General features: G+C 37.8%; 1 protein-coding gene across 1 annotated transcript in view; it reads left to right on the plus strand.

The window, feature by feature from the left end:
* Nucleotides 1-11,984: 11,984 nt before the first annotated feature.
* The window catches only part of LOC149148178 (guanylyl cyclase 1), a 396,584-nt gene continuing 385,581 nt past the window's right edge, over nt 11,985-22,987 (plus strand). The window contains exon 1 of the mRNA XM_089445745.1: nt 11,985-12,004. The gene's annotated coding sequence lies outside the window, so the exon portion shown is untranslated. The remainder of the gene's footprint in view (nt 12,005-22,987) is intronic.

Below are 22,987 nucleotides of genomic sequence, written 5' to 3' on the forward strand. Positions count from 1 at the left end.
TGCAAAGGCGAGACCCGCGCCCTGGAAATCGACGATTTTGATCGGGGCGCCCTTGAACGGTAAGAGGTTTTGGACAAAAGCGGAGTGATCCCATACACCGATCGACGCGTGGCGGCGGAGGAGAGAGAAAACCGTCGTTGATCGCGCGCTATCGGTCGAGCAAGTCAATCACGCTCGACGTGCGTATGACGTCGGATCTTGAGGAGCCTAAATCGGACGGCTGAGATTGTGCCCAATAGAAAGAAGCGGAATTGACAGGGAATTAAGCCATGATTTAAAGGGATTTGGAATCCGTTTGACCGCCACAGTGGAGAAAGAACGTATCCACTACATAACCAGAGAAATGAATCGACAAGCAGGCTAGCGCTGTTCCGACGGGGACACATGGCATTTCCCGAGCGTTCATGCTGACGCCGAACAAGGAACTCCAAGCGTAGCTACAGGAGGTGAATCGACAAAGGCAGAAGAGGAACCGAACAGGCATAGGGATCGAATGGCTAAAGCCATGAACGGAGATAGTCGAATTCAGAGGGGATTTGAGAGGAGTCCAAGCGACCAAGAGAGACAGTGAACAGTGAACCCTGAGGAGGACTGAACATAAAGAACAATAAAGCCAAGCAGAGGAGACAGAGGGCCGAGCTGACCACAGGCAGTGTCGAGCACCAGAGAGCTTGAAGATTCAAGCCTTCCCATAGAGGAATCTGTCCGGACTGAGCATCGTAATTAGCTCTTTCCACTGTAGACCAAGGGTCACAGAGCTGGTAGGAAGAAAAAGAGTTTGTGAACTCCGAGTGGCTTAGGGAATCCAAGAACCACCCTGCCAAGCAAAATCTGCTTCAGGAGAACTCACATTGAGTCCTTGTATTGTAATTTCTCTACTGTAAGACACAATAAAAAGGGGCCACCACTGAAGCTGGACCGGAGACGTAGCCCTGGAAAATAGGGTGAACTCCTTATTAAAAACAGTTTGTGTCTTTGTGTTGCTTACTGTATTTCTCTGCTGTCTTTCCATTTAAATGTCTGTGTATTGGCAATCTGATCGATCCGTTGCTTGATTAGCACAGAACACACACTAGCACATGAGTCTGTAATACCTTTTGTTTAATAAATCTTCAACTAAGGTCACTCATAGGGTGATTATCAGATCATTGAACCTCTTTGCCTTTAGTTTCTTTCAATTTCGTTGAAGCCCTATCAAAACCTGGGATTTCAGACTTCCCAGATGCTGCCTTATCTTTTTCAAACTCTACTGCTAAAGCTTGACAATCCTTATAATCAGGAAGTTTAGCACATCCTAACTCATAAGAAGGTTCAGGGCTAAAGGCATCAATATAAAAGTCCCGAAGAGATTTATCAGTAGGTTTATAATCTTGAGGTAATTCCTTAATAATATCATTGAACCTCTTGTTAAATTCTTCTGTGGTCTCATTTTCACTCGTTTTAATGATACTAATAGCTTTTACAAGATGCCTTCCTTCTCTCTTATCTCCATAATTTTCTTTAAAGGCATTAACAATCGATTGCAAAGAATCAAATGAATTTTGAGGCTTTTCCGTAAGCCAATCTAAAGCATACCCCTCCAAGGTAAGAACAAAAAGGGTCATTTTTACATCCTCATGCTTAAAATCAATAGCCCTTGCATACTTACGCAGCCATGAACTAAAAGATTTTAGATGAGAGTTAGCACTAACTGCATTATTGCCCTTAAAGATAGGTATCTTATCCATTCCATGTTTTGGAATATCATTGGGATAACCTTGAATGTTAGCAAAGTCATAAGGGATGAATATGTCCATGATGTCATGCTCGATCGGGTTAGTAAAAAACAAACGGATATCAGTGAGGGCTTCTTGTTCGAGATTAACAAGAAGGGTATGAGAAGAGAGTTTGTGTAATCGTACTCTGAGAGCCCTTTCAAGATCAGGAGCAGGATTAACCAAACTGCTTGGATGTCTTCTAGTATACACTCTTGCAGAAGATAGATGAAGTGGAGTCGCCAACCGGACAAAGAGTTTAACTCAGAATAACATGAAAGCAAGGAAACAAGGACAAGGAACTTAACCCAACAAGAGACGAGAGGAATGATATGAATGATAAGGAAATGTCGTTGAAATGCTGAGAATAAAATGTCCCTGGCAATGGCACCAAAAAATGTTGTCGCACAGAGTGTCTAGGCACCGCGCCAACGCTCAGATTGGGGGCTGTCACCCTGATCCCCAATCTCTCTGTTTAAGCCGTCTCCCTATAGCAAGCTAAGGGGGGTAGACCCTATGGAAAAATGGAATGAAGAAGAATTAGTTAGGAACCAACCAGTTTTGGAGACACAGCGAGGCGATCAAATACTTGATTAAGGCTTAGCAAGACTTAGAAATTGATTAGATTCTAAATGATTAATAACAGTGCCTTGTGGAGTTAATGATCTTGCTAGATAAAATGAAAACCAAGTAATTGATTTGTTGCTGCTTAGGAAATGGAGATATGAAATCTGTTTATAATTTCACGATAAAGTTCTTTAACAATCACTTGATACATGCAAGATATTCAACAAATGCACAATGACTTAGCAATTAAATTTCAAGAGATGTAAATGCTTTTAAACAACCACGAGATTTAAAAGCTAACCAGTTTAGATCCTAGAATTTAAATGATTATGCTTAATGACCCAAATCTAGGAAATTCACCACTTTCCAATAGTTAATCTTTAGATATAGAAATTTAAGCACATTTAACTATAGCGAAAAGGAAATGTTGATACCACAAAAGTTTCCTTTCAGACTTAGCCCTAGCACAAAAAGACACCAAGAAGAAATTTTAAATTGACAACTTAATTATTCCTTAAGTGAATCTTTAAATGTGAAATTTATTTCAATTTAATTCTTTAGGGTTTCTCAAAGTCACAAGTAATGTGAAGTCCCTTTCAGCCCCCTTTTTCTAGGAATTTTTTTTTTTTAATGTTTTTGGATTTTAAATATTTTAGATGTTTTTAGGATTTTTAATTTTTTAGAAAAAAGAAATCAAAGTGGAAAAGAGAAACCAAAATTGAAAACCCTTTTTATATGTTTTAGATTTTTTAAATCAAAATAAATAAATAAACAGAAAATAAAAATAAAAAAAGGGACACAGTTAAAATCATAAACCCAACATGAAAATAAAGCCTAGCTTAATGAAAAATCGAAATGCTAACTAAGCCAACGAATATACGAAAGAACAAAAATATATAGGACAAAATGAAGTCAAAGTTTGTTTTTTTGCAGGTTTGGATAGGCTTTGACGGCGGGAGGGAAAGAGGAATTCAACGGCAGAATGGTGAAGGTCGACGAAATGGAGAAGGGACGCAGGAGAGAGGGTGGAGGAACAACGATGAGGAGCTGCGATGGAGTGGAGATGAGAAGCAGGGATTGGGCAGCGATAGCACCGTATAGGAATGAAAACACAGGGAATAGGGGATGGCAGCAAGCTGCAAAGAAAGGGGTTAGTAAGGTGCAGGCTTTGCTTGCAGGAAATGGAGCTACGAGCTTAAGGTGGTAGTGTAAAGAGCAGATGCAAAAATCGACAGCATATGGGGGGACGGAGGTTGGTGACAGCACGCGAATGGAGCTAGAAGGGCAGAAGGGAAATGGTGGGCGGCGTGGAAGGATTTTGAGGGTTTGGAGATGAGAGAGGAGTTGTAGGCAGGGTTCTGCAGGTAGCAACAAAAAGGTTGTGAGCCTAAAAAAATTTCGAAATTTTTTTAGGGAACAGAAAAATTGAAGATCCCAGGCAACAGATAGGAAAAGAAAAAGCAACCCAATAATCCCTTAAAATTTTCCCAGAGATTTCTGAATAAAATGTGTATGTTCTGCTTTAGATTTATTACTTGAAACCCTTATAAAATCGTCTCCAGATTAAAAAAAATAAAAATAAAATAAAAATTAAAACCCTGGACTACAGAAATAATGCCCTTGCAAGAGATGGTTCTGAGGCCAGATCTTACCCTCTAGGGCCTAGATCTGGCTTCAAAATCAAACTTCACCTTCAGATCTGCAACCTGTTCCTGAAAACACAAACACCCAGAATCCTGATATACCAAAAAAAATGAAACCCCAGAAACCCTAAGTCAAATATATATATATATATATATATATATATATATATATATTACAAATCTATGCACAAGAGTAGAAAATCTACCAGATATGGCGAGTGTGAGTCCAACTCCGCTCCCAGATCTGACAATATGAGGCTCTTAAAAGCCAGATTTATCAATTTAGCACATAATTTTTTTTGAAATTTTAAATTTATACTTAGGTTCTTCGCCCAAAACCCTTCATACATCAACAATGAAAACTTCTTATGATAAGCCCGGGATTCAATCCAGTTGGGCTCTTCAGAAAATACTAATCTGGAGTTGGCTGGTCCAACCGAAAACTTCCCCGAACGCACGTTGATCTAAAAATCAAGAATTCCCTGCACAACTCAATTCAACCATTAACGTAGAGCGAGAAAACAATAATAAAATTCAGATTTAATAGATATACCTACCATTATATTCAGAACTTAAATTACCATTCAAACCCCAGTGATCAAGCAAGATACCTGTGCTTAAATCACTCTTCATAAAGCTATCATCAATGGTTAAAAGGAAATCTATGCATGAAAATAACACATCTTACAGCATTTCCACGAAGAGTAACACCAACAAAAATTAACCCCAAAGTCTTTCTTTATTGCTCATGAAAAAAGATTACAAGAGAGCTTTCACTTAGCACACGACTCAAAGGTCGAATGATCTCAATTGACAAATGACCTCCTATTTAAAGATAAATCTTCCAACGGTTAGTTCGAGTGATTCTTGTCAAAGTGATCTCGACCGTTGATGAGGATCAAAATTTATTTTAATCTCATCTGTCAAAATTTTAAATATTGAGGAAATTTCGATTTTTTCAATTAAATGCATTTTAATAAATTCAAAAATTAAAATTTTGCATTGATTTCCTCAAAATTTTGACTTTGACTTAACCCCAGGGACCCAAGGCATAAAATTTAGCAAAATAATCAATTAACCTTAGTCCCTGGACATGTTAAGCTTTAATTTTTTAAAGGACCCATGAATTTTACCTCTGGAAAATTTAAATTTACCTAGGACCTAGGACCTATGAGGGGATAAATTATTTTTATAACACTCAAGACACTTTACATCATGATTTTTTTACATTTTTTTACATCTCAAAGGGGAAAACCCATTTGAAAAAGACCCTTCAAGTAAAAAACGTGTTGGCAGCGTGACTCTTCAAGTAAAAAACATGTTGGGCGAGAAAGTTGGGAAAAATAAACAGAATTTCAACAAAGGTTCCAGACCTAACACTCTAAGGAAGTGATCATTAAATGTGCAGACCTATGCAAACCCAGACTAACTGATAATTCGATGGTCGATCAAAGTGATCAAAAGACCAAATCAAGAAAATAGATTGAAGATGTTATAGCTTCCCAGTGGAGTCGCCATTTTGTTGTTTAGATGAATCCCCTCTGCGAACAAAGGCGATCTCTCTAGCCCAATGAGTGGGTCTAGCAACAAACTGAACAATCTAATGCAGGCTTTCCTAGCTTATGTTTAAAAATACAGAGAGAAGGAGAAACCTACCTCGCTCAAATGTTAATTGCTCAATCTTTTGGTGATGGCTTTGATCCCTTAGCTCCTAGGCTCACTCCTTGCTTATTCCTTACGTCCGAGCACCTGTGAAAGAGATCAAAAGACAATACAAGATACAAGAGCATACATAATATATATCAAACATAAACTACTTGATAGATCAAGGAGTATCAAACTAAATACATAAATATTTACACATTTATGGAAAGTGAACATCAAATGTATATTTAATGAATAAAAAAGGGAATCATACAACCATTGCCTTGATGGTGGAGACCTCCTTTTGGTGGATGTCCAAGTCTAAGCCAAGACTCTTCAAGCACTCCTTCTCCAAGTTACATGGGCAACATTTAGGCATAATCTCAGCATAGGAATGCAGGCAATTAATGACCAACCATTTGGGGATGGAGGGGATTTGATTTGTAGGAAGGGAGAGGGAGTTAGGGATCCACAAAAGAGGGAGTAAGGTCCACATCTCAAGGGGAAGGCACTTAAAGGTAGGACAAACAGCTCCAAATGGGAAAGCTCGACCATATCTCTACCCAACCACATCTAGCTCGCTGTTTCTCGAAGTTTTCAGCATACAAAGCTTCTCCTCCATTTTGAGAAAACATGCCAGAAGAGGTTCAATGCGGGTTTTCATATCAAAACCCGCGCTGGTAACACTATATCAAAGAACTGCATCCTGCCATCAACACAGGCAGGCAGTGGAGCAAAGAGCACTAGTCCTAAAATTTAGGGTTTCAATCATCTTATCCATAATTGTTATTCTTCAGGGATGTTTCAATATGTATTTCATGATGAATATACTTCACAGTTGTCAACATTTTGGCACTTCGGGATGTGGAACAAGAAGTGAACATGAGGTTTAAGTAGGATACAAAAAACTAAAGAGAATTGGGGGAGGAGGATGTTAGGGGGTCAAGAGGGGAAAGTGGGTCAAGCCAGCCAAAGGATGTGCAACAAGCAAAATAGTCCAATAAGCGCAAAGAACCAGGAAGAGGGGAGAAAACCAAAGAAGTAGAGGAGGAATCGAGGTTACCATCTGACAGAGGAGGCAACAAAGCGAATATTCTTGGCATTGGTTCACCAAGTGCCAAATCCATCTCCATCCCGAGAAAGTGATGTGGCGGGCTTACCTAAATAGATATTTCTGTGGAGGAATCAATTGAGAAGTCCACCAATTCTTCATCCATGGTGACTTTCCACCCTGACAAACCGATATAAAACTGAAAAAAATGGATAATGGAGGCAACAGACGAATGGCCGCCTTCTGTCGGTGAAGGGGAGAAAGGTACAACCACAAGCCGTGCTAAGCGAGAGAGACAAGCAGGGAAAACCCTCTCAGATAATGTGAAGCAATCGAAAAAGACCTGTCGGGCAGGTAAGGAAGGAGGAATCGACAAACTAATCGAATTGTTGTAGACCGAATCTGTCGCAATAGAAAGCATAAAGAAAGGGACAGCTGAAAAAACTCTAACCTTTGTCCTCAGGAGATCATAATCTCGCAACGAAAAATCTCAGAGCCATTTTCCCCTCCTAGCATATTTACACTTAATAATTTGAATATTATTATACTAAACAATAATAATGAAATATCTTTCATTTTGTAAATAGACTTGTAAAATAATTTTGTATATTATTTTTGCTAATTGGGGTTTTGGGTTTTTGTAGATTTTTGTATATAATGGGGTTTTGGGCATTTGTAAATCTATTTGTACAGGTGAGATAAAGTGGAGAAAGATGGAATGGAGCTAGATCTATGCCCTTGAGGGTAAGATCTATTCTTTATTTTTTTTGCAGGTCGACCATTAAAAAAATCAAGCAAAATTGCAGTATGAAGGAATACAAATTTTCTGAAAGTTGGGGTTTCAAGTTTTAGCCCTCCTAGGCTCAGATCCACCCTCTCTAAGGCCAATGTTGGCCTCTAAACCCCATGCTTCAGCTGTTTTTCCCTTTGTGTCATCCTTTTAGGGATTTTTAAGGCTAGTTGTACCCTATAGGGGCCTCAAACTCCCATTTTATCCCTTGTGTTAGGGTTTCAAGGCCATGAAAGGCCTAGTCGCGGGCCCTATGCCACACAGGTGTCGTCCCAAGCCCTAGACAACTACCTCAAAGGCTAGTCGTGGCCTTTTTAGGCCATAATTTTCCCTAGTTCCCCCAGCGTTAAGCCTTTTAGGGATTTCCCTCTCTCCTTTTCACTTCACTCTCCTTTTGGTTGCCTTCATGATCCCTCTTCAACCCTTCTTTGACCTCTTTGCCCTAGCTGCTAACTTTCTTGAGCCTTTTCCTTAGCCTCTAGCTCTCTTCTAGCCCTATTTTGACCCTTCACCATTTCTAAAATTTGTTAGGATTGAATACTTGGTGGGTTTTGCAGAAATTTGGCTCAAAAAGTTTGATTTGCAGGTGGAAAATTCATTGAAAAAATTGACAAGTTTGGGCAAAGTGATATTCAAGGCCTTGGTCTTAGGGTTTGCTCTCTAAACCCTAATTTATCACTATTTTATTGCAACTGTAAATTCTTATTTACAACAATGACTTAAAGGCTCTAACACACACATTAGATTGGTCAAAATACTCTAAAATTGCAAAATTTATTTTTTCTACAAATTTGACCACTTGGGCATTGCATATCTAGCTTAGATATAAATTTTAACTTGCTGTAATTTCGCTGCATAATTGAATAATCAGATCTAGAATTTTCTAAACCACACATCTAAAGGCGCTCAAAAATCAAAATTTCAGTTTTGGCAAAATTTTCCAAGTTTTGGGCCAGATTTGGCACTTGTTGTGGCATAAATAACTCACTGATTTTCTGGTCTACTTATTTTCGTAACAGGTTAAATCAGAACTGATATAACATTGCATCTTAAATTTGGCTAAAACTCATAATTCACATCAAGCAAAGTGTTGGACATCTCATTAAGCATCTCTAGTTATCATATACTTGTTATTTCTTAGGTCTATATTGATTTACTTACTGTTGTTCTAATCTCACACAAGTGTCTTTTTCATAGTAGTTTGTTGTTGTTAAGCTCTAATAACTGACTATCTTGAGTTAGATTAGAGAATTCATTAACTTGGCACTTCAAAAACTCAAACATCTAAGTTATAATTTTGTTAATGAGTTAAGTTGATTTGGGCATTAGAGATCTAATTGGAATTGTGATAAGAATATCTTGAGTAATTGTGATTGGCATCTTAAATCATTGTCTAATTGATAAGTGGATAATTTTCTCTAAGTTATTGTTATCAATTGGTGTTGAACACTTGGACTTGTACCATTAAGCAATTGTTCCCTTTTAAGATTGTTTTTCAAAACATTGTTAAGTACTCTTACCATAAATTAATCAACATTAAGTACTTCAATAATATAAACAATCTTAAACTAAGAAACTCACTCATAATCTTGCATTTCATCCAAAGTGTAATTACATTAATAACTTACCTCCAAGTATAAGCTTGGTTGATATACTCTTATGACAACCCTCTCTTGTCTAGCTTGAGGGATTCAATCCTTCTTAGTGGTTAACACAATGAACTTGCAGTCGTCAGAGCCACAGTCTTTGCAGCGCCAGAGGCACTTAGTCGTTGGAACACATGGGGAGGTATCGTTAATTAATCCTTTGCTTACTTCCTGTTGGCTTCCATCTCACAACCTACTCTGAATATTATTTCTCAAAATAGTTAAGGGAAAGTTTCCATCTAGATTAGGCATATAATCTAAAACTATCCAAGATCCTTGCATCACACTTAGGTCTTAGGAGTTGCATATCATATAGGTTAGTCAATCATATAAGCAACGATTTTCCATTCGGTTACTTGATCATAATTTATAATAAGCAAGAACCTTTTACTCCATAAGGCATTATTCTCAATTCTAAATCTAATCGAATCCTTAATCTTGCTAAATTTTCACCAAGTAGCTAGGCTACTCAAATGTGTCTCCTGGGCAAGTTGGTTCCAACTTGCTTTCCATCATCTCATTTCCATAGGGACTACCCCCCATAGTATGCTGTTGGGAGACAACTAGAACGAAGTGGGTGGGGATCAAAGTGACAACCCCCGACCTGAGTTGTTGTCGCAGTGCCTGTACAATCTAAGCGACAACGCGCCCAACCCAGATGAGAATGATTATTAGAAAGAATGATTAACTAGGTTGATTTAAAAGATATTACATGCAAATCCGTCTCATGCATGCTCGACACTTGTTGACAAGGGAATGAGTTAGTTAAGAGAAGAGAAGTGGTCTCCTATTTTCTAGGAGTGCGCTCACATGCAACAAGAAAGTGCATGCATGAGTTCTAGAAGGACACATGTCTTCGGGTCAAAGGAATGCACTCAAGGAGGATGCACTTGCTAAGCCTGAAATAGTACACTCAAGGAGCACATACTTCTTCAGCCTGAATGAGTGCGCTCAACACAAAAGCAAGTCTTCATCATCTTGAAGTGTGCTTTTACCTTAAAAGTGATTTTTCCTTCTTTTGTGGCGAATAAGGCTATTATAAGTCAAGCAAAGCTATGAGTTCACCTAACCATGGCCAAGATAACGCAAGTCCTTCTAAAGGTTAGTGACGACACTTATAAAACATTGATTTAGGAGGATAAAACACTTAGAGAAAACATAAGAATGACAAATAAAAAATGTGATGAAACTAAGTAGCTTGGAACAATAGTTCAGGTAGGCTCCAAAATTGAGTTAGGTAAACAATTTGGAGGGTTGTTGTCACAACGAGAATAGGAACAAAGACGTGCAAAACTGAAATCTGTGCAGAACAAAGACACGTGCGAAACTAAAGTATGTGTAGAAGTGCAGACATAAAATGGTAAGTTCCACTGCTCTGCACAAGATAAGCCCAAAAGCAAATATTGAATCTACAATCGTGTCGGAAAAGGTGGCCTAGATATCTAGACTTGGGTGGAATGATTTCTCTAGTCATAGAGTTCCTTTTTACGTTACATGGAGAGAAATGAAGATGACCTACACCTAGTAAATTTGAGGGTTAAAAACAAAGACATGTGTTGAACTAAAATATGTGCATAACGAACATGTGCGGAACTAAATTCTATGTGCAAGTGCGGAGATAAAACAATAAACTCCACTACTAAAAACACAACCTTAATATTCTTTATATAATCAAACGTTTTTTGAGCAAATTAACCTTTGGTTCAAGTGTATTTTTGTTTTATAACATCCTATTTATCCTATGGTGACAAATACAAATATAACATGTATGGTTTTGATTTCCTAAAATTCCAGATCAAATTTATTAAAATTACATCGAGACAAATTGTCACTCACTTTGAATCTCTCTATAAATGTAAGAAATTAAGATATTCTTTTAAAGTGATAATCTAAGAATCACTTGCTTTATTAACATATACAATTAAAAAAAAAACTACTTAATTCAATAAAACAAAACAACCAATAAATTAAATATAAAATAAGAATTCCACTTCAATTATAATAATGATAAGTTGCCCAAAAAAATTAGAAAATGTTTCCCATTAACCTCTAAAAGTTAAGCTATATCATGGGACCAAACTTAAATGAATAGAAATTAAACTATATCATGGGACCAAACTTAAACTATAAATAGATAGAATGAATAGATCCCCATAAAATAATTTCATATGCCCAATTCAAAATATTATTTGATATTAATATTTATAAATTAGTATTTCTACTTTTATTTTATTTTTAATTATGAAAACATCATAAAAATGAATAAAATTTTAAATTATATCTATATCACAAATAATAACGTCATATACTTAAAAACTTTCAATAAATATAATTCGAAATAAAATTGTTGCAAATTGCTAACCGATCAAATCATCCTTGATTTTCAACCACTCTGAAAAACTCGAAAATGTTTCTATGAACTAGGCCATATCCAATCACTTATGCGATTATCATAACTTCTTTCTGTAACTAAATATATCCGTTTAAGAAAACTGAGTCTTGTACGAAAGTCCCCAACTACTTCACAAACTAAATAATTTTTTAACCGGTAACCAACTAAACAGGCCAATGACATTTTCAACAAATCTTGAAACTCTTTCCATATAAATCTTTTTTCTTCGAGGTGTGAAAGCAATATTCACTTGAACATTGCCCTAGTTTAAAAGAATTACAGTTAGAAGATGAAATCCATTGGAACGTACTGAAAATAATTGAAACGCGGTAACTATTTAACTATGAGAGAATTCAGACGAATCATTAAAGGATTTAGTTGAAGACTTGTCAAGTTGCGAAGTGGACTGAGAGATCTCGCAGTCAACTGTAATCCGAGACATTGTTCCATTTCGTACTGTGAGATTATCCATTTAGATCCAGGAATTCCTCTAATCATAATTGGTCTACTCTCCGCGGTAAGTCACTCCTGTAGATCTGTTATTCTTTTTAAAGGAAATTTGAATTATGTGTTTTAGGTTTTGTATTTGTTTGAATGGGCGTGGCAGAATAGAATATATGTGGTTTGTGTCTGATTTTTTTTTGTTTTGGTGAAGTGGCTGCACAGATATGCATTGGAAGAAGATCAATTATTATTGGAAGTGCGTGTCGCTCCTGTAGATCTGTTATTCTTTTCCAGATGTTTTCCAGTATGCACCAAAACAACCATCTGGATTTTGCTGGCCCTTTTAATTTCCAAAGGTGTTTCCACCACGAACAGCTATCATGTGATTCCTTTGAAGCAATTTTATATAACTAACCAGCTTTAGGGGTATATAATCCCAGTTTTGAAGGGGCACATACGAATGTTGGTGGATGATAAAACCCTGATATAGTTGGCCCAAGTATCGTGCCAATGTAATGGTAGTTGCAGCTCCGCAGCAGTGAGCCAATGTTGTCCCCAAATGTCGGATTGCTCTGGATCCCAATTTGATATAAGTATTAAATCCTAAGAGATGTGAGATGGGAGACCAGCTCCGGTGGAAGAATGTGATTGTCTCCACATCTAGAACAAGGGTCGATGCCAATCCTGACTTGTTTCCTAGATCCAATGCGCTAAGCCAGACCAAATGCGATGACAAGGAAGGACTTTAAAACAAATTTCCAGATGGTAGATATATTTGATCGTTGTTTGTTTGGTAGTCGAATCCAGTCTGAAATTGTTAGAGGGTATATATATATATTTGTGCTGAATCACGTTGTTCCACAATATGTGAGAAGTAGCCGCCATCCAACTTTGGTTAGCTTGGGAGAAAGAGTAAAGATATTTTAAACCCAAGCCTCCCCAAGATTTATATAGGGCAATTATGTCCCTTCTAACCCATGCAAAGGCGCGCCCTTCCTGTTTCCCGCGCTAGAGGTATCCGCAGCAAGACTTCTAAATAAGATTGAGTATTCTTTTAGGGATCCATGAGAGTGCCATCCAAAAGACATGAGTGGTTTTAATGTACAACCCTGCCAACTCTAGACAACCACCACTTATGACTCCACGATTTGTTTTTCTTTTCTATTTTGGCTACAAATCACATCTAGTCTTTCTTTAGGTAGTCATTTGGCTTCAGCGGAAAACCCAAATATCTCATCCCCTCCTCCAGGGGCACAACTTGGAAAGGAAAAAAATGACGAGCATGTGTAATTTCCAATTTCGAACAGTTACAACATGTAATAGTAGATTTATGCTGATTTGGGGACATACCTATAACAACGTAGAAGATCTGGAGGATCGATTGGAGTTGGTTGATCTCGCTACATGTTCCATCCAAGAAGATCAAGACATCATCAACGAACAAAAGGTGTGAGAGGATTGCAGTGTTGCCAATGTGAATGCCTTTGAGAGTGCCATGAGAGATTGTTCTGTGGATTAGTCTACTCAATCCTTCAATAATTAGCAAGAATGGTAGGGGAGACAACATAAAACCCTGTCCGAGTCCTCTTTTAGCATGGAAGTAAGGTGATGCAACACCATTGATTAATACTACAAAAGAGGAGGATGTGATACAACACATGATCCACTTGATAAAGGAGTTGTGAAAGCCCAGATGGGTGAGAATTAATCTGATATAGAGCCAACTGACTCTGTCAAATGCTTTAGAGATATCAATTTTGAGTATTATGCCCTTTAATCTCATGGTTTTGATGTTGTGAAGCCCTTCTTATGCAATGCCAATGGCTTCATGGATTTGTCAATCTTCAAGGAAAGAAAATTGCTTCAAGGATATACGGTGGGAAAAAATAGGACAAAGCTTGTTGGCAATTATTTTAGTAATGATCTTATAAATGACGTTGCAAAGGGAGATCGATCGATAGTCATTGAAAGAGGATGGGGAATCAGATTTTTGTATCAACACTATGAAGGTAGCGTTGAAAGCATGGTACATCTGTCTCGAAGTGCGACATTCCTCAACAACACTTAGAAGATCATGACCGAAAAGTTCAAAAAAGTTGAAGAAGAATTCAATAGTTCATCCATCAGGTCCGGAAATCTTTGCCTTTTTAAACCAATGTATAATTGATTCTAATTCTGCAGATGTTACAAGGAGTTGAAGTTTTGCATTGTCTTCTTCCAAGGCAAAACTTGGGAAGGCCTACGTTGTTTGCATGATTTCCCCCAGAGAGGCATGACGAGGAGCAGAAAATAGGGACTTGATGTGTTGTACACCCAGTCTGGCTAAGTCCTTAAAATTTGAAGTAGAGTTACCAACATCATCTTTGAGAGACTAGATGGTATTTTAAGCACGCGTGGCCTTTGCGTATTGGTGAAAGTTTTTTGTGTTATCATCCGCAGCCTGTAACCAGATAACTCTGCTCTTTAATCTCCATGTTTTTCCCCTCGCTTCCAACAGTCATCTCTTCTATTTTTCAAGTTGGATTACATGGAATTTAGGTTCATGTGTATGATATCCCCATCAAGTTGGTCCAAGTTTTCAAGTTCAGATTCAATCGATTTTAGGGCTTTCTCGTCTCTCTGTTGTTTCCCTTTGAGTCATGCGAGGTTTTTACTTTTAATGTTGCACAAGTTCTCACTGAATTGTGAGGCCATTGATCTTTGATTTGTAAGATCACACTTCCTCCAGTTGTCATTCACTATACTTTGAAATTCCTCCTCCTTGATCCATGTTGAATTGAATTTGAATTGCGCTCTGGGTTTGTCGAATTGTCCATCTAATTGGAGGTATATGGGATGGTGGTCTGATTGTCCTCCCGAGCCGACCCATTGCTTGAATTGTGAGAGGTGTTCCAGGAGGGATTCCTTGATCAGAAAATAATCTCTATTCTTCAAGCAATGGTGTCCTCTCCAATACATCGGTTTCTCCAAGTTGGAAGGAGCTTTTCCATGTCAATGTCGATAAGATTATGCGAGTCAATAAGGCGCAAGAAAAAATGTGATAGTGAGTCCTCCTGTGCATGATGGCCCCAACATATTGCGTTGCCCATGGAGAAATTGAAATCATCTCCAATGATGAGGTTGTCCGAGGTCATGAAGGATTGATTCATCAGTGTATTCCAAAAGATAGCACGATTGTGACATGACCCATATATGTTAATAATTCTAAGTGGCACCCTGAGTTCCTAAGAGAAAATATCATCTGCAAGGTAGTTGGGATGACCCCATATATTAGATAATTTCATAGTCTTGGTGTTGAATCCGAGAGAGATACCCCCAAACCGGCCTTGCGCACTAATGGCATGAAAGATCCAACCCTTAAATAATGAAGACAATAGGTGTTCTACCTCCAGCCAGGATCCAAATGTTTCTTGTAGAAAAATGATGTTAAGATAGTATGATAAATTCAATTGTTTTAGGGCTAGATTTTTAGAGGGGCTAGCTAAGCCTTGGCAATTGAAAGATAAACACTTCATAGGGGAACCGTAGATGGGGCATGGGTTGCTCTAAGGACCCCTTAAAGAGATAGATGACGACCAACAACAATGTCCAGACTAGCTTGGTTCATAGCCTTTGAGATATGAGACTTTCACCCACGGGTGATTTTGGGCAGTTTTGATGGGGATAGAGGGCCCATACCAGTGTCGTGGCTAGAGAGGGAAAATGGCCCAGTGGATGAACAAGTCGAAGATTAGAGAAAGTAACGATGTCCCATACTAGAAGTGGAGGTGGAATCACCTTGTGATAGAAGGGTAGGGGAGGGAATCAAGAAACACACATGGAGGGATATCATCGAACAAGTTAAATTCATCATATGTATTGTCGATGAGAGAGCGCCCAAAGAGGAGACATAAGATACAATTAGAACAGTGGAATTTGAAAGAAAGCAGGAAGTATGAGGAGGGGGGAGGGATGAAATACTCAAAGGAGCTGAAGAAGCTGATTGATGACGCCTCGATGTCGCCCCCGATCTTTGCCTCCCATCCATGGTGGAGTGAGTGGCCTCCTTGGCTGCTGAGCCTACATGTGTAGCAGGGGTTTGGTGAGCTGGTAGGTGAGGTTCCGATGCAGGGGCTGATGAAGGAGGTGGATCACTTGCTTCCTGCTGCCTCTAAAGAAGTGGACAATATTTGTATACGTGTCCAACCTGATGACACTGACAACATCGAAAGGATACTCCCTCATAATCCAGTATTTGATTTATGAAAAAACCCCTACAGTGTAGAATCAACTCCTCCACTAGATCCTCCCTAGTGTCCATGAAGACTAAAATGTGCGCACAGGTCATCCAACCAAATTCTAGGTAAGATCTGTCATGTTCCAAATATTGACCAAGATTGTCCCCAATCAATTGAAATACATCCTCAATCCATAGTTGTAGTGGAAATCCTGGCAGACGGACCCATATAGGGCCAGCACCCAATTGTTCATGTTCCAGGGTGAACAGTGGAGACCAAAGCTTTAGTAATACAGGGGCCATTTCAATGTTCCAGAGGCGTGTAAGGACCCAGCTGGTGTGTTCGTCCCATGTGAAACAAAGTGCGAACCATCCCTTTTTCATAGTGCTTACCGTGGGAAGGGCATCAAGTGTGTGTCCTTAGATTTCCTATGCCCATTTCTGGAGCTGACCAACCAAGTAGTTTGGACCTCAGACCCTACCAACCAAAACCCTACCTTCCGTATCCATGATATCATCCCATCTAATGCCCTCGCCAACAACCAACGCCCAATTTTTATCCTTTACTTTGGGGCATTTGGCCTTCTTGGGTCCTTTTTTTATGGCTGCCATATTGGTCTGGTAGAGTGACCTCCCCAGGCTGAGATGACTTGTCAACTTGAGTCGATATCTCCTGCTCCTTTGTTAGAGGGGAGCGTGATCCAGATCCAGATTCATGGCCAAGTGGGGGATGCCTAGATGGAGAAACCCTAGCTGCAGTAGGGTCAGATGGAGCCTCTGAAAGGAGTGTTGAGATGGGAGGGTGTAAAGGGGCATCAATATGAGATAAAGCCCCAGGTAGAGAGGTCAGTTGCAAGCCAAATTGAATAGTCCAGCATGCCTTCAGTAAAGGGATATCAATAGGTAGAGAGGGGTTGCAGAGGTTTAAGCAGGATATAGAAAACTAAAGAGAATTGGGGGAGGAGCACATTAGGGGGCTAGGAGGGGCAAGGGGGCCAGGCTAGCCAAAGGATGTGAAACTGGAAAAAGAGTCTAATAAAGGCAGAGAACCAGGAAGAGGGGAGAAAACCATAGAATTAAAGGAGCGATTGAGGTTACCATCCGACAAAGGAGGAAGCGAAGCGAATAATTTGGGCATTGGTTCACCAAGTGTCGAATCCATCTCCATCCCGAGAAACTGATGTGGCGAGCTAACCCATATAGATATTTCTGGGGAGGAATCAGCTGAGAAGTACACCAATTCTTCTTCCATGGTGATTTACACCCTGGCAAATCGATATAAAACTGGAAAAACTAGATAATGGAGGCAACAGACAGGTGATTGCCTTCTGCCGGTGAAAGGGAGAAAGGTACAACCGTAGGTTGCACTAAGCGAGAGAGACAAGCAGGTAAAACCTTCCTGCATAATGTGAACCCATAGAAAAAGATCTATCGGGCAGGTAAGGAAGAAGGAAGTGACGGGCTAACCAAAGTGTTGTAGACTGAATCCATCGCAATAGAAAGCATAAAGAGAGGGACATGCGAAAAAAACCCTAACCTCTGTCCTCAGGAGGTCACAATCTCGTGACGAAAAATCTCAAAGCTATTTTCTCCTCCCAACATATGTACACTCAATAATTCGATAATATTATACTAAATAATAATAATGAAATATATGTTATTTTGTAAATAGATTTGTAAAATAAATTTGTATGTTATTTTTGCTAATTGGAGTTTTGAGGTTTTTTAGATTTTTTGTATATATTAGGGTTTTGGGCATTTATAAATCTATTTGTGCAGGTGAGACAAAATGGAGAAAGATGGAATAAAGCTAGATCTAGGCCCTTGAGGGTAAGATCTAGTCTCTGTTTTTTTTTTGCAGGTCAACCATTGAAGAAATCAAGCAAAATTGTAGATATGAAGGAATACAAATTTTTTGAAGTTGGAGTTTCAATTTTTAGCCCTCCTGGGCCCGAATCCGACCTCTCAAAGGCCAACATTGGCCTCTAAACCCCATGCTTCAACCCTTTTTCCCTCTATGTCATCCTTTTAGGGCTTTTTAAGGTTGGTCGTACCCTCTAGGGGCCTCATCCTCCCCTTTTAACCCTTGCATTAGGGTTTCAAGGCCTTGAAAAGCCTAGTCGTGGACCCTAGGCCACATAGGTGCCCTCCCAAGCCCTAGACGACTATCTCAAAGACTAGCCATGGCCTTTTAGGCCATAATTTTCCCTAGTTCCCCCAACATCAAGCCCTTCAGGGGTTTCCCTCTCTCCTTTTCGCTTTGCTCTTCGTTTTGTGGCCTTCTTGACCCCTCTTCAACCATTTTTTGACCTCTTTGTCCTAGCCACTAGCTTTCTTGAGCCTTTCCTTAGCATCTAGCTCTCTTCTAGCCCTATTTTGACCCTTAGCCATTTTTGAAATTTTTTAGGATTGAATAATTGGTGGGTTTTGTAGAAATTTGGCTAAAAAAGTTTGATTTGCAGGTGGCAACTTCATTGAAAAAAATTGACAAGTTTGGGCAAAGTGATATTCAAGGCCTTGGTCCTAAGATTTGCTCTCTAAACCCTAATTTCTCACTGTTTTATTACAACTATAAATTCTGATTTATAACAATGACTTAAAAGCCCTAACACACATTAAATTGGTCAAAATACTCTAAAATTACAAAAATTAAATTTTCCTAGAAATTCGGCCACATGGGCATTGCATATCTAGCCTAGATCTAAATTTAACTTGTTGTAATTTTGTTGCATAACTGAATAAGCAGATATGGAATTTTCTAAATCACGCATCTAAAGGTGCTCAAAAATTATTTTTTCCAATTTTAGCAAAATTTTCCAAGTTTTGGGGCACATTTGGCACTTGTTGTGGCATAAATAACTCACTAATTTTCTGGTCTACTTATTGTTGTAACAAGTTAAATCGGATCAGATATAAGTCTGAACATTGCATCTTAAAGTGGGCTAAAACTCATCATTTACATCAAGCAAAGTGTTGGACATCTCATTGAGCATCTTTGGCTATCATAGACTTGTTATTTCTTAGGTCTATATTGATTTACTTAATGTTGTTATAATCTCGTCACAAGTGTCTTTTTCATAGTAGTTTGTTGTTGTTAAGCTCAAATATTTGATTATCTTGAGTTAGATTTGAGAATTCGTTAACTTGGCACTTCAAACACTCAAACATCTAAGTTCTAATCTTGTTGATGAGTTAAGTTGATTTGGGCATTAGAGATCTAATTGGAATTGTGATAAGATTATCTTGAGTAATCGTGATTGTCATCTTGAATCATTGGCTATTTGTTAAGTGGATAATTTTCTCTAAGTTCTTGTTATCAATTGGTGTTGAACATTAGGAATTGTATCATTAAGCAATTGTTCTTTTTTAAGATTGTTTTTCAATACATTGTTAAGTACTCTTACCATAAATTAATCAACATTAAGTACTTAAATAATATAAACAATCTTAAACTAAGAAACTCACTCATAATCTTGCATTTCATGCTAAGTGTAGTTGCATTAATAACTTACCTCCAAGTATAAGCTTGGTTGATAGACTCTTATGACTACCCTCTCTCATCTAGCTTAAGGGATTCAATCCTTACTAGTGGTTAACACAGTGACCTTGCAGTCGTCAGAGCCATAGTCTCTATAGCCGGAGGCACTTAGTCGTTGGAACACATGGGGAGGTATTGTTAATCAATCCTTTGCTTGCTTCTTGTTGGCTTCCATCTCAAAACCTACTTTGAAGATTGTTTCTCAAAACAATTAAGGGAAATGTTATATCTAGATTAGGCATCTAATCTAAAATTAACCAAGATCCTTGCATCACACTTAGGTAGGAGTTGCATATCATATAGGTTAGTAAATCATATCAACAATGATTTTCCATCCAGTTACTTGATCATAATTTATAATAAGCAAGAACTTTTTACTACATAAGGCACTGGTCTCAATTCTAAATCTAATCAAATCCTTAATCTTGCTAAATTTTCACCAAGTAGCTAGGCCAGTGAATTGTGTCTCTTGGGCAAGTTGGTTCCCAACTTTCTTTCCATCATCTCATTTCCATAGGGACTACCCCCCATACTCTATTGTTGGGAGACAACTAGAACAGAATGGGTGGGGATCAGAGTGACAACCCCCAACTTTAGTCGTTGTCGTGGTGTCTGTACAATTCGAGCGACAACATGCCCAACCTAGATGAGAATGATTATGAGAAATAATGATTAACTGGGTTGATTTAAAAGAGATTGCATGCAAATCGATCTCATGCATACTTGACACTTGTCGACGAGGGAATGAGTTAGTTAAGAGAAGAGAAGTGGTCTCCTATTTTCTAGGAGTGTGCCCACATGCAAGAAGAAAGTGCATGCATGAGTTCTAGAAGGACACATGTCTTCACGTCGAAGGAATGCGCTCAAGGAGGGAACACTTGCTAAGCATGTAAGAGTACGCTCAAGGAGGGCATACTTCTTCACCTAAAAGAGTGCGCTCAACATAAAAGCAAGTCTTCGTCATCTTGAAGTGTGCTTTTGCCTTAGAAGTTTTTTTTCCTACTTTTGTGGCGAATAAGGCTATTTTCTAAGTCAAGAAAAGCTACGAGTTCACCTAACCATTGGCAAGATAACACAAGTGCTTTTAAAGGTTAGGTGATGACACTTAGAAAACATTGACTTAGGAGGATAAAACACTTGAGAAAACATAACAATGACAAATCAAACAATGTGACGACACTAAGTAGCTTGGAACAACAGTTCAGGTAGGCTCCAAAATTGAGTTAAGCAAAAAATTTGGAGGGTTCTTGTCGCAACGGGAATAGGAACAAAGATGTGCAAAACTGAAACCTGTGCAAAACTAAAGTATGTGTAGAAGTGCATACATAAAAGGTTAAGTTCCACTCCTCCACACAAGATAAGCCCAAAAGCAAATATTGAATCTACAATCGTATCGAAAAAGGTGGCCTAGATATCTAGACTCGGGTGTAATGATTTCTCTAGTCATAGAGTTCATTTTTATGTTACATGGAGAGAAATGAAGATGACCTCACCTAGCAAATTGGAGAGTTAAGAACACAGACATGTGTTGAACTAAAATATGTGCAGAACAAACATGTGTGGGATTAAAGTCTGTGCGCAAGTGCAAAGATAAAACAAAAAGCCACAAGGTGAGCCCAAAAGGAAATATTGAATATATAATCATATTGCAAAAATGACCCAGATACATAGACTTAGGACTAATGATTTCTCTAGTTGTACAAGTTTTTTTTTTTTTTTTGCATTAAATGGACAGAAGTCCTTCGCCTAATAAATTGGAGAGTTAAGAAAAGACATGTACAAAACTAAAATATGTGTGAAACAAATACGTGCAAAACTAAATTTTGTGCGCAAGTGCGAAGATAAAATGGTAAGTTCCACTGCTCCACACAAGGTGAGCCCAAAACAAAATATTGAATATATAATCGTATTTAAAAAAATGACCGAGATATCTAGACTTATGTCTAATGATCTCTCTAGTTGTAGAATTGTTTTTTTGTGTTACATGGAGAGAAATAAAGCTACTTCGATACATGGAAGACAAATATAGAGCCCAAAGTAGCTACACTTGGCTGCATTTGGAAAATAATAAAGTCGTCGTAAATAAATTAACAACAACCAATAAATGATTATCTTCTTTGCAATAACAAAATAATTCACAATTTTTGCATGCCTAATATTCATCCTTACATTTTTTATTGCAACACTTTATATTCATCCATTTTTGTCTTTCTTAACATTATTATCATAACTCTATTACTAAATGTGGCCTATATACATCAATAAGTGTTAATTGCAATGTGACAGTGCCCTAGGGTGCCACCCGGTGCCAATGTTGACTTTGAGACTACATCAACACAGGTCTCATTCCGTGCCATGAACTCATAATGCATCGTTTAAAATTGCTGAGGGCCTCAGACTAAGAGCCACAAATCATGGATTTCTATGTCATTTAACAAAAATATTCACGTCTTGTCTCTTTTCCTCATAACTTTTTATTTCTCAAAGCCTTAAGTGGTGGCCATGAGTTTTGTATGGGAAACTCAAAATTGACCTCATGATATATGAGAAAGGTTCATTGGTCCTCCTTTCACTTGGAAAAAACACAGCCTTAATATTCTTTATATGATCAAGCATTTTTTTGAGCAATTTAACCTTTGGTTCAAGTGTATTTTTGTTTTATAACATCTTATTTGTCCTATAGCGACAAATACAAATATAATATGTATAATTTTGATTTCCTAAAATTCCAAACCAATTTATTAGAATTACACCCTGACAAATTGTCACTCACTTTGAATCTCTTTATAAATGTAAGAAATTAAGATATTCTTTTAAAGTGATAATCTAAGAATCACTTGCTTTATTAACATATACAATAAAAAAAACTACTTAATTCAATAAAACAAAACAACCAATAAACTAAGAATTCCACTTCAATTATAATAATGATGAGTTGCCCAAAAAAGTTAGAAAATGTTTCCCATTAACCTCTAAAAGTTAAGCTATATCATGGGACCAAACTTAAATGAATAGAAATTAAACTATATCATGAGACGAAACTTAAATGGATAGAATGAATAGATCCCCATAAAATAATTTCATACACCCAATTCAAAATATTATTTGATATTAACATTTATGAATTAGTATTTTTACTTTTATTTTATTTTTAATTATGAAAACATCATAAAAATGAATAAAATTTTAAATTATATCTATGTCACAAATAATAACGTCATATACTTAAAAACTTTCAATAAATATAATTCGAAATAAAATTGTTGCAAATTGCTAACCGATCAAATCATCCTTGATTTTCA

This window comes from Pinus tabuliformis, chromosome 9 (genome assembly GCF_031772625.1).
Source record: "Pinus tabuliformis cultivar Carrire ecotype Pingquan chromosome 9, CPIR1, whole genome shotgun sequence".
NCBI lineage: Eukaryota > Viridiplantae > Streptophyta > Pinopsida > Pinales > Pinaceae > Pinus > Pinus tabuliformis.